The sequence below is a fragment of the Loxodonta africana genome, chromosome 3, assembly GCF_030014295.1.
Source record: "Loxodonta africana isolate mLoxAfr1 chromosome 3, mLoxAfr1.hap2, whole genome shotgun sequence".
NCBI lineage: Eukaryota > Metazoa > Chordata > Mammalia > Proboscidea > Elephantidae > Loxodonta > Loxodonta africana.
The window spans coordinates 161,245,749-161,257,291 of record NC_087344.1 but is presented as its reverse complement, the minus strand read 5'-3'; positions in this window follow the sequence as shown (position 1 = coordinate 161,257,291).

The window sequence follows — 11,543 nt, the reverse complement described above, 5'->3', positions numbered from 1 at the left end:
TACTAATATACTGTAACCATTACCCAATTTTGAATTCCCCTGAAAGCAAATACTTCTGTAGACATTTTCTGTAACTTCAAGAAGCTCAGTACTCTGGAGTCATTCTTGCTGGCAATACTTAGAAAAAGAGGAAACTCAGGGATGTGATTGGAAAAGGAGGTATCATGAATAGCCAGAGAGGAGGAACTGCTTCTGCAGTACTGTCTTGGAAGGCCTGAAGCAAACTTAAATCTCAGAACGGCACCCCTGCACCTGCTACAGAGGATGCTAAAACATGTCAGAGAAAAAGTGAACGTAATAAAATCTGCTCAGGAAGATGGGTGGGAATTTTAACTGCTCACATTATTATTTTTTTTTTTGATTTTGTATTAAATATATTTCTATTAAAATATTCGTGTCTTATTTATTTTGTAAAGCCTCTGTATAAATTTGTAATAAAGCCCACAGGGCCAAATTCCATACAGAATTCCTTTCATTGAGTTTAGCTAAAACATTTTAAAACAAATGATAAAGGACAAAAACAATAGAGAAAAAAAGCAAGTGTCAAACTGGCTTCTACTTTTCAAAGTTTTATCATCTTGTTTACTGTTCCTTGAATAATAAATTTTCAAAGCAAGTACATACAGGATATCAGCCTTTTATCTCACTCCTATCAGAGGAAACAGCCTTATAGGTCACTAAAAATGGCTCCCAAAATAGCAAAGGAACTTAAAAATCCTAGTATTATTTGTAATACACAATACAAATTTCCCAAGTAGTTACTGTGCCTAACTGCAAAGCAAAAAGAATGGCTCCTTAAAAAGTAAAATTTAGTTTTTTCACAGTTCCATCAACTCTGTTGAGACATTTGTCATGGAAATTTTTCAAAGTTTTTTAAAATGAAAGAATGAAAAATGGTAGCTGATACCATATAGATTATATGTCCAAGCCAAAGACTTAGAATAATGCTACTTTTGTAAATGTGTTTGTTACACGGTTGGTTATCCACATTATTCATAAAACCTTCCCAAAGACTACAGTGGAGACCCTGGTGGTGTAGTGGTTAAGAGCTTGGCTGCTAACCAAAAGGTCAGCAGTTCAAATCCACCAGGCACTCCTTGGAAACTCTAAGAACAGTTCTGCTCTGTCCTATAGGGTTGCTATGAGTCAGAATCAACTCGATAGCAATGCCTTTTTTTTTTTTAAAGACTACAGTTCCTCTACTCTCTTGCTGTTCACTGATTCTAATGGGTACTACTGAAAGCTTTATGTGTTGAAGCTGCATGAGCCTAGAAATTATTCCCCCAAGTAATCCAACAGTAAGTAACTCCTTTGGCCCCACCTTCAAAACACATCTCTAACCCTGACCACTTAGCATCTTCGCTGCTTCCACACTAACCCAACCACTATCATTCTTCCTCCTCTCATTTTCAGTTTCTACTTAATTTTCACCTTCTGTTTCCATCCCATGGAAAATAAGACTCCTCTCCCCCACATGATTCTCTATGCCGTCACTTTGCTGTATTTTCTCCGTATACTTGTCATTTACCTGAAATTTCTATTATTTATTTGTTTGCTTATTCTCTCCCCTATTGAAATAAAAGTTTTTTTTTTACCACTATACTCCCAGAGCCTAGAATAGAACCCACCATACAGTAATTTCTCAGTAAATATTTGCTGGTTGACTGGATAAATTCTGAAAAATATTTGAAAAGCAAAAGTTTATGAAAATTAGCAATGCCTATTACTGTGTCTCTAATGCTTTGAAATTGTCCCATTTATAGGATGGGACAGCATTTTAGAATACCTTAAGGATAAATAGGTAAGACTTCAATAACTTAATGATAATAATCACTGCAATAGTAAGAAAGTTTTCCATATATTTACTATTTGCCAGGCACTATATCTATAATCCCATCTAATTATCACAACATTCCTTAGAGGATGGTATCTTCATTTTCTAGATGAGCAAACTGAGGTTTAGCAAGGGTAGGTCACTTTCTAAGGCCACATACATTATTACAAGTGGCAGAGCCAGAAGCTGAACTCTCAAATGCTTGCTCTTATTAACACCCCAAACCACACTATCTTCAGGATAGAAAGATATTTTGAGAAGGGCCAATATCTAAGTCAGGGGCAACGGTGGTTCAGTGGTAGAATTCTCGCCTTCCACGCGGGAGACCCAGGCTCAAGTCTACCAATGCACCTCACGCACAGCCACCACCCATCTGTCATCGGAGGCTTGCATGTTGCTATGGTGCTGAACAAGTTTGAGTGGAACTTCCAGCCTAAGATGGACTAGGAAGAAAGGCCTGGCGATCTGCTTCCAATGAAAACCCTATGGATCACAACAGTCTGATCTGCAAGCAATCATGTGGATGATGCTGGACCAGGCAGTGTTGTGTTCAGCTATGCGTGGGGTTGCCACAGTCTGGGGCTGACCTGATGGCAGATAACGACAACAATACCTAAGTCAGGATCTTTAACTTTGATCCCCAACTCCTATCAAGGAAAAAACTTGATTTATGTATATTCGTTTATAAGTTACAAACATATACAACTACAATATCATCATGTACATTATAAATCATACAAAACTAAACATTTTAAAAGCATGAGGCATTTAAAATTTTTTATTAATTTATTAAAAATTAAATATATACAAGAAAGTTTTAATAACCTTTTCAATCTCATTAAAATGTTATTAATTACTAATATTTCAAGTAAGAGCAATGAGATTGAAGATGATTTTTTTCCCTTCATTCAGTGATTCAAAGGTCTAGTACTAAATTCAGTTTATTTCAATACCTGGTTCTAAAAAGGTAACTTACCAAGATACAGAGAGTTAATGAAAGAACTTCATTGGCTGCATCGTAATACTTGTCAATCTATTCACCATTTTAATCAAGGGTTTTTGTTGAAATCTAACAAATAAGTTTCCGTCTTCTCCAATATGTATCGACTGCAATTGCAAACTAATTAAAAGGTGTCACTTTTTTTACATTTAAAAAAGGATTCAAAACCCACTGAAATTACTATAGAAGATTTTTAAACAGAATAAAAAATTGTTTCCAAAGGTTCTAAGATGTTTTACAGATGACACGTATACTTTGTTTTGGGCAACAAAACCAAATAGCAATGGGAAACATTTCCAAATATCCAAATTCTCTCTCTAAATCATGAGTTTCTTTTGAAAAACAATTGATTTCTTATCCATTGTTTAAAACATCATCTTTACCTTGAAGGGACAGAGGGAATATGTTTATGTACATATATATATTCTTTTTAATTTTCTGCTAGTAACCACTTGTCATTATAGAAAGGTCAACTATTCTGGAACATTTTCCTTTTGGTTAAAGAAAATTGTGTGATTCATTTTAAGTTTTACAATATTTAAGGATACTTTTCCATAACATAGACAGAGAACTGCTATGAGATACAAAATACTTTCAGGGCCATTGCTCATCTCATTTCAAAGAACTGGAACGATTCTGTCTTATCATTTAGGATATAATCTGTAAATCCACTTACTCAGCACATATAAACTGCTCAAACCCACCGAGGTGTGCCTTTGAAGACAACCCTGGCAATACTTCTGAAACGTCACAGTCTTAAAAACTCTATGAAACAGTTCTACTCTGTACACATGGGGTCACCATGAATTGGAATCAATTCAATGGTAACTAACAACGACACGCTGTAATAGCTAAACAGGAACAATCAAGTGAGGATGTCACTGTGAACTCCTTTTTGTTGGAGACTGCTCATTCTTCCCTCAGATTTATGCCATACATCATGTCTGACACACAGTGAATGCACCACTGCCCATCTGCGCGGTGGTTAAGAGCTCGGCTGCTAAACAAAAGGCCAGCAGTTCGAATTCACCAGCCGCTCCTTGGAAACCCTATGGGGCAGTTCTACTCTGTCTGTCCTACAGGGTCACTATGGATCAGAATCGGCTCCAAGGCAGTGCATTTTTTTTTGTTGTTGTTGTTTTTAGGTGACAATGAATATAAATAGCAATTCTAATGTTGTTTTCACATCCTAATGTATCATCTTGAGTACCCCGGGAGACCATGGCCTGAGTACATAGTAAGGTATTCCCACTTACATATGCATTAATTTTCCTGTTCATCATTTTACAAAGGCAAATAGAAAATATTCAGGGGTCTGCTAACCAAAAAGCCGGTGGTTTGAACCCACCAGCTACTCCATGGGAGAAAGATGTGGCAGTCTGCTTCCATAAAGATTTATAGCCTTGGAATCCCTATGGGGGCATCTACTCTGTCCTATAGGGTCACTCTGACTCAGAATCAACTTGAAGGCAATGAGTTTGGGTTTTGTTTTGTTTTTCTTTTTTGGTGCTAAAGGAATCATATAGCCAAAAGTTGCATGAACATAAAATGTAAACAATTCTTGCCTTTGAAACTCAAATACAAGAGGTAATTAGAAGAAGCGGGAACTATTTTTTGTAAGGTGCAAAGGACATGCCTATGGAGGTCATTTATAGCCAGATAGCCTTCAGGCTTTCCTGAATGACAGAGAAACATAAAAGAAGCCTAGATGAGAAAGCAAGATATGCACTATAGGCAAGAGTAAAGAAGAAAGTTATTTGGGAAAACCGTTAGTCTCAGTCTAAATTATCAAGGAGGTCTGCAATCACAACAGTCAGTGTGCTTTTGCTGCAGCTGAACCTCAATCTAGAGTTTCAGCCAGTAATCAACTTTAGACACAACCTACTATGGTTACTGTACACTGTACCGGAAATGTACCAGTCCTAACAGACTATGTGGGTCACTGGCAACTATGCCTCAGTAAGCAGAAAAATAACTAACTCCCCAAACCAGTTTCTTACGCTATGAGGTTAGTCAAGTTGAATCAGGATTCACAGAAAAATTCAAAATTCCTAGAAATATGGAAGCAAGCTCTCAGCTAACCATAACTATTAGAATGTAGGAGATAATTCTGATTTCCAAGAGTTACTTCTGAGCATAGAGACCAATTCAGACTTGGAAACTGGATTTACAGGAGCCAAGTAAACCCTTTCTATGCTGGGGAATCTTGATCTGATTCCTACATTTGGAGTTAAGGGACCAAGCTCCCAGCAACTCCTACTTTGTCCTATGTGAAGGCTCCTTGATAAATCTAGGGATTTCTATGGGTGGGACACACATTCAATTTTTGATGTAAAAGGTATAAAAAATTTCACTTATGGAAAATAAGATACACATTTTGAGATGTAGCAAAATAGAGACATAAAATATCACTATTGTTCTGGGTAAAAATGATGAGAAGAGTTTAATTTGTATAGTGGGCACTCTAATAGTCAGGATGTTTATTTGATCTACAAAATAATAATACACAGTTCAAATCTCTAATATTCTGCCAGTTTCTTTAGCCATTTAGTTTGTTTGTGAATCTCCTCTTCCCGCTATTAGATAATGTTTGTGAGAGGAATGTAAACTAATTTTCTTATAGTAGGATCCCTGTTACATTAATACACACACACAAATCACATCCTTGGACTCAAACATAATAAAATAAACATAATAACTACACTAAATGAAAGAGTTGTTTTCCCAAATACCTGCATTTTAAAGATATTCAATTAAATTTACCTAAGAAAAATAAATTTACAAAGACACTTTTAATAAAATGAAAAATATATAATATAAACCCAAAGTTAAAAAAATATTTTTCAGGATGCTCTCTATCACCACTCTTATTGAACACTGTGCTGGAGGTCCCAGCCAGAGCAATTAGGCTAGAAAAAGAAATAATGAACATCCAAATTGGTAAGGAAGAAGTAATAGTATCCCTATTTGCAAATGATATGATCATATATACAGAAAACCCCAAAGAATTCACAAGAGAACTACTTGAACTTGTAGATTTCAGCGAAGTTTCAGGATACAAGATAAACATACAAAAATGAGTTGGATTCTTCTACACTAAGAAAGAGAACTTCAAAAAGGAAATTGCCAAATCAATAACATTTACAATAGCCCACAAGAAGATAAAACACTTAGGAATAAATCTAACCAGAGATGTAAAAGACCTATAAAAAGAAAACTAAAAGACACTACTGCAAGAAACCAAAAGGCCCTACCTAAGTAGAAAAACATACCATGCTCATGGATAGGAAGGCTCACCATGGTGAAAATGTCAATTCTACCCAAAGTGATCCATGGATACAATGCAATCCTGATCCAAATTCTAAAAACATTTTTTAATGAGATGGAGAAATAAATCACCAACTTCATATGGAGAGGGAAGAGGCCCTGGATAAGTAAACATTACTCAAAAAGAAGAACAAAGTGGGAGGCCTCACACTACCTGATTTTAGAACCTATTATCCAGCCATGGTGGTCAGAACAGCCTCATACTGGTACACCAACAAATACACAGATCAATGGAACTGAGAATTCAGATGTAAATTCATCCACCTATGACCAGATGATATTTGACAAAGGCCCAAAGTCTGTTAAATGGGGGAAAGGCAGTCTCTTTAAAAAATGGTGCTGGCATAACTGGATATCCATTTGCAAAAAAATGAAACAAGGCCCACAACTCACACCATGTACAAAATCTAACTCAAAATGCATCAACAACCTAAATATAAAATCTAAAACAAGACAGATCATGGAAGAAAAAATAGGGACAATGTTAGGAGCCCTGATACATGGCATAAACAGAATACAAAACGTAACTAACAATGCACAAACACCAGAAAAGAAAACAGGTAACTGGAGCTCCTAAAAATCAGACACTTATGTTCATTGAAAGACTTCACCAAAAGAGTAAAAAGACAACCTACAGACTGGGAAGAAAAAAAAATTGTGTGTGTATGTGTGTGTTTGAATTTTTACTGTGCTTTTTAAGTGAAAGTTTACAAACCAAGTCAGTCTCTCATACAAAAACTTATACACACCTTGCTATATACCCTGAGTTGCTCTCCCTCTAATGAGACAGCACACTCCTTCCCTCCACTCTCTATTTTCATGTCCATTCAGCCAGCTTCTGCCCCGCTCTGCCCTCTCAACTCTTCTCTAGACAGGAGCTGCCCACATAGTCTCATGTGTCTACTTGATCCAAGGGGCTCACTCTTCACCAGTACCATTTTCTATCCCATAGTCCAGTCCAATCCCTGTCTGAAGAATTGGCTTTGGGAATGGTTCCTGTCTTGGGCTAACAGAAGGTCTGGGGACCATGACCTCTGGGGTCCTTCTAGTCTCAGCCGGACCATTAAGTCTAGTCTTTTTACAAGAATTTAGGGTCTACATCCCACTGCTCTCCTGCTCCCTCAGGGGATCTGTGTTGTGTTCCCTGTCAGGGCAGTCGTTGGTTGTAGCTGGGCACCATCTAGCTCTTCTGGTGTCAGGCTGATGTAGTCTCTGGTTTATGTGGCCCTTTCTGACTCTTGGGCTCATAATTACCTTGTGTCTTTGGTGTTCATTCTCCTTTGCTCCAGGTGGGTTGAGACCAACTGATGCATCTTAGATGTCCGCTTGCTAGTGTTTAAGGCCCCAGACACCACTTTCCAAAGTAGGATGCTGAATGCTTTCTTAATAGATTTTATCATGCCAATTGACTTGGATGTCCCCTGAAACCATGGTCCCCAAACAGGAAAAAGTTTTTGACCACAACATATCCGATAAGGGTCTAATCTCTAAAATCTATAAGATACTTCAAAACCTCAACAACAAAAAGACCAATAGCCCAATTAAAAAATGGACAAAGGATATGAATAGACACTTCACCAAAGAAGACATTCGGATGGCTAACAGATACATGAGGAAATGCTCACAATCACCAGCCATTAGAGAAATGCAAATCAAAACTACAATGAGATACCATTTCATCCCAAAAGGCTGGCACTAATCCAAAAAACACAAAATAATAAATGTTGGAGAGGTTGTGGAGAAACTGAAACACTTATGCACTACTGATGGGAATGTAAGCTGGTACAGCCACTTTGGAAATCAATTTGGCGGTTCCTTAAAAAGCTAGAAATAGAAGTACCATACGATCCAGCAATCCCACTCCTTGGAATATATCCTAAAGAAATAAGAGCCGTCATATGAACAGATATATGCACACCCATGTTCACTGCAGCACTGTTCACAGTAGCAAAAAGATGGAAACAATCTAGATGCCCACCAACAGATGAACGGATAAACAAACTATGGTACATATACAGAATGGAATAGTAGGCAATGATAAAGAACGAAGATGAATCCATCAAAGATCTCATAATATGGATGAATCTGGAAGGCATTATGCTGAGTGAAATTAGTCGCAAAAGGATAAATACTGTATGAGACCACTATTCTAAGAACTCAAGAAAAGGTTTAAACACAGAAGAAAACATTCTTTGATGGTTACGAGGGTAGGGAGGAAGGGAGACGGGAATTCAATAACTAGATAGTAGACAAGAATCACCTTAGGTGAAGGGGAGGACAACACACAACACAGGAGAAGTCAGCACAACTGGACTAAACCAAGAGCTAAGAAGTTCCCTGAACAAAACCAAACACTTTGAGGGACAGAGTAGCTGGGGCTGGGGTCTGGGGACCATGGTTTCAGGGGACATCTAGGTCAATTGGCATAACAAAGTTTACTAAGAAAATGTTCTGCATCCGACTTTGGTGAGCGGTGTCTGGGATTTTAAAAGCTTGTAAGCAGCCAGCTAAGACGCATCAATTGATCCCAACCCACTTGGAGCAAAGGAGGATGAAGGACACCAAAGACACAAGGAAAATATTAGTACAGAGACAAAAGGGCCACACAAACCAGAGACTCCATCAGCCTGAGACCAGAACGAGACAGTGCCTAGCTACCACCAGTGACGGCCCTGACAGAGAACACAACAGAGAGTCCCTGACAAAGTGGGAGACAAGTGTGGCACGGAACTCAAATTCACGTAAAAAGATCAGACTTAATGGTCTGACTGAGCCTGGAGGAACCCCTGAAGCCATGGCCCCCGGATGCTCTGTTAACCCAGAACTAAAAGCATTCCCGATGCCCAATCTTCAGGCAAAGATTAGACTGGACTATACATAAAGTAACACTCATGAAGAGTGTACAACACTCATGAAGAGTGTACTTTTTAGTTCAACCAGATAAAACCAAAACCAAACCTGCTGCTGTTGAGTCAATTCCGAATCATAGCAACCCTACAGGACAGAGGAGAACTGCCCCATAGAGTTTCCAAGGAGCGCCTGGTGGATTTGAACTGCCGACCTCTTGGTTAGCAGTCATAGCACTTAACCACTATGTCACCAGGGTTTCTGTTCAAGCAGATACATGAGACCAAATGGGCGGCTCCTGCCTAGAGGCAGGATGAGAAGACAGGAGGGGACAGGAGCTGGCTGGATGGACAAGGGAAGCCTGGAGTGGAAAGGGGGAGTGTGCTGTCACATTATAGGGATTGCAAGTACTGTCACATAGCAATATGTGTATAAATTTTTGTATGAGAAATTAACTTAAGCTATAAACTCTCCCTTAAAGCACAATTAAAAAAATTTTTTCAGATGATCTAATAATATGGTTCATTACCCATACCACTCTTCCTCTCCCATAAAGAAAATGTAAGTTAACAGAAGCGTATTTAATGTCATCTAAAAGCATGACTGAGGTCAAAGGAGTCCTCTCAGACAAATTCAGTTCTTTGAGTATTTCTGATCACCAGAACCTAATTACAATGACCCAAGTATTTTCAGCAAATGTGAAGAGAAAATCCAAGAGGCACAGAATGTATAAATGTATTAAAAAAAAAAAAAAACGAAACCCAAAGCTGTTGCCGTCAAGTCGATTCCGACTCATAGCTACCCTACAGGACAGAGCAGGCCTGTCCCATAGGGTTTCCAAGGAGTGCCTGGTGGATTTGAACTGCCAACCCTTTGGTTAGCACCCACAGCTCTTAACCACTACACCACCAGGGTTTCCCATATAAACGTCCAGCAGTGTAATATTTTAAATGATAATGGTTGTTATTTATTAAGTGCCTACACGTGCCAAAGGAGCCCTGGTGACGCAGTGGTTAAAGCAATCAACTGCTAACTGAAAGGTCAGCAGTACAAAACCACCAGCAGTTCCACAGGAGAAAGATGTGGCAGTCTGCTTCTGCAGGGATTTAAAGCCTTGGAAAACCTATGCTGTCGCAATGAGTCAGAACTGACTCGATGGCACTGGGTTTTGGTTTACATGTGCCAAGCACTGTGCTAAGTAACTACTTTCATTACTACATTTAATTCTAACAACAACCCTGACATAGTTGTTATCTCCATTTTCCAGATGAGAAAGCTGAGGCTGCCCAAGGTGACACAAACCTAATTCTGCATGACTCCAAAGCCTGTGCACTTATCCACTATGTATTACTTGTTTGTGAGTAGACATAACAATAACATCAGCTAATATAACAGGATGTCAAATGCAACTTTTCCTGTCCTCTCTGAGTTTCACCAGAGGTCTCAAAGGCCAAAATCAAAACAATAGAAGTCAAATACCCCTGCATTCTACGGAGAAGCGCAAGGATTACAAACTGAGTGGCCAAAACTTGTCTTGCTGACATCAGTTCATCACCTTTTCCACCTTATACAAGAGAATTACAATTCATTAATTGTGAGGATTGAAAAGGGGCAACAGAGAGGACTTCTTTAAAAAAAAAACTAGACGCTTGTGTGTGGGTGTTTCTTTGCCTCCTAAGGGCAAGGGAGGGAGGTACTTCCTGCCCACCTCAATCCAAGGGACTGGAACTTCAAGATAACCACTCACAATGTCTAACATGTATCCCTGAAGTATAAGGGACACAGGGACTGGTATCTGACACCCACCCAAGGAATAAAAACAGCTGGCTCATAGCTAAATTTTGGAGACTGCTTAGGTACAAAAGTCAAATTAAAAGTTACAGCAGAAGAGAATGTTTTATAAAATGCCACAATCTGGAAAATTATGCACAAAATTAACTTTGATAATAACTCGAAACTTTAGAATTTCATTACATTAATGCAATGTTAGCAATTATCCATATAATTAAATGAAGTTTATTTTAATCTTTTTTTAACCTAATTATCTTTTTAAAAACCCCTCTAAAGTAAGAAATAACTGTTCCAAACTAGAGCTTTTCAGGTACACAAATTGTTCCAAAGTAAGTTAGGGTAACCTAGTCTTTAAATTACAAATTCAAACTCGACTCAGTTCCCCTCTTAGCAAGACACTGGAAAGTAAAAGCAGCAAAATTCTTACTTCCTAAGGTGATCAACGTTGAATTTCCAGGAACTAAAAAGAGGCAATTTTTTAAAAGTTTTAAAAGTCATAAAGTAATGCTACTACATTTAGAAATTCTAAAATAGAAAAAAAAATTGCCTATAAACCTACCATCTCCAGCATAATCCCTGGTATATTTCAGTGTATTACTTCCCTGTCATTTTCATATAAGAATACTTTTACATACAGGCAGTACCTGGGTTACAAACATCCAACTTACATACAACCCAGAGTTATGAACCAACCCCTGTAAAGCCTATTATACTAAAAATTCAAGGTACATACAATAGTTCGTA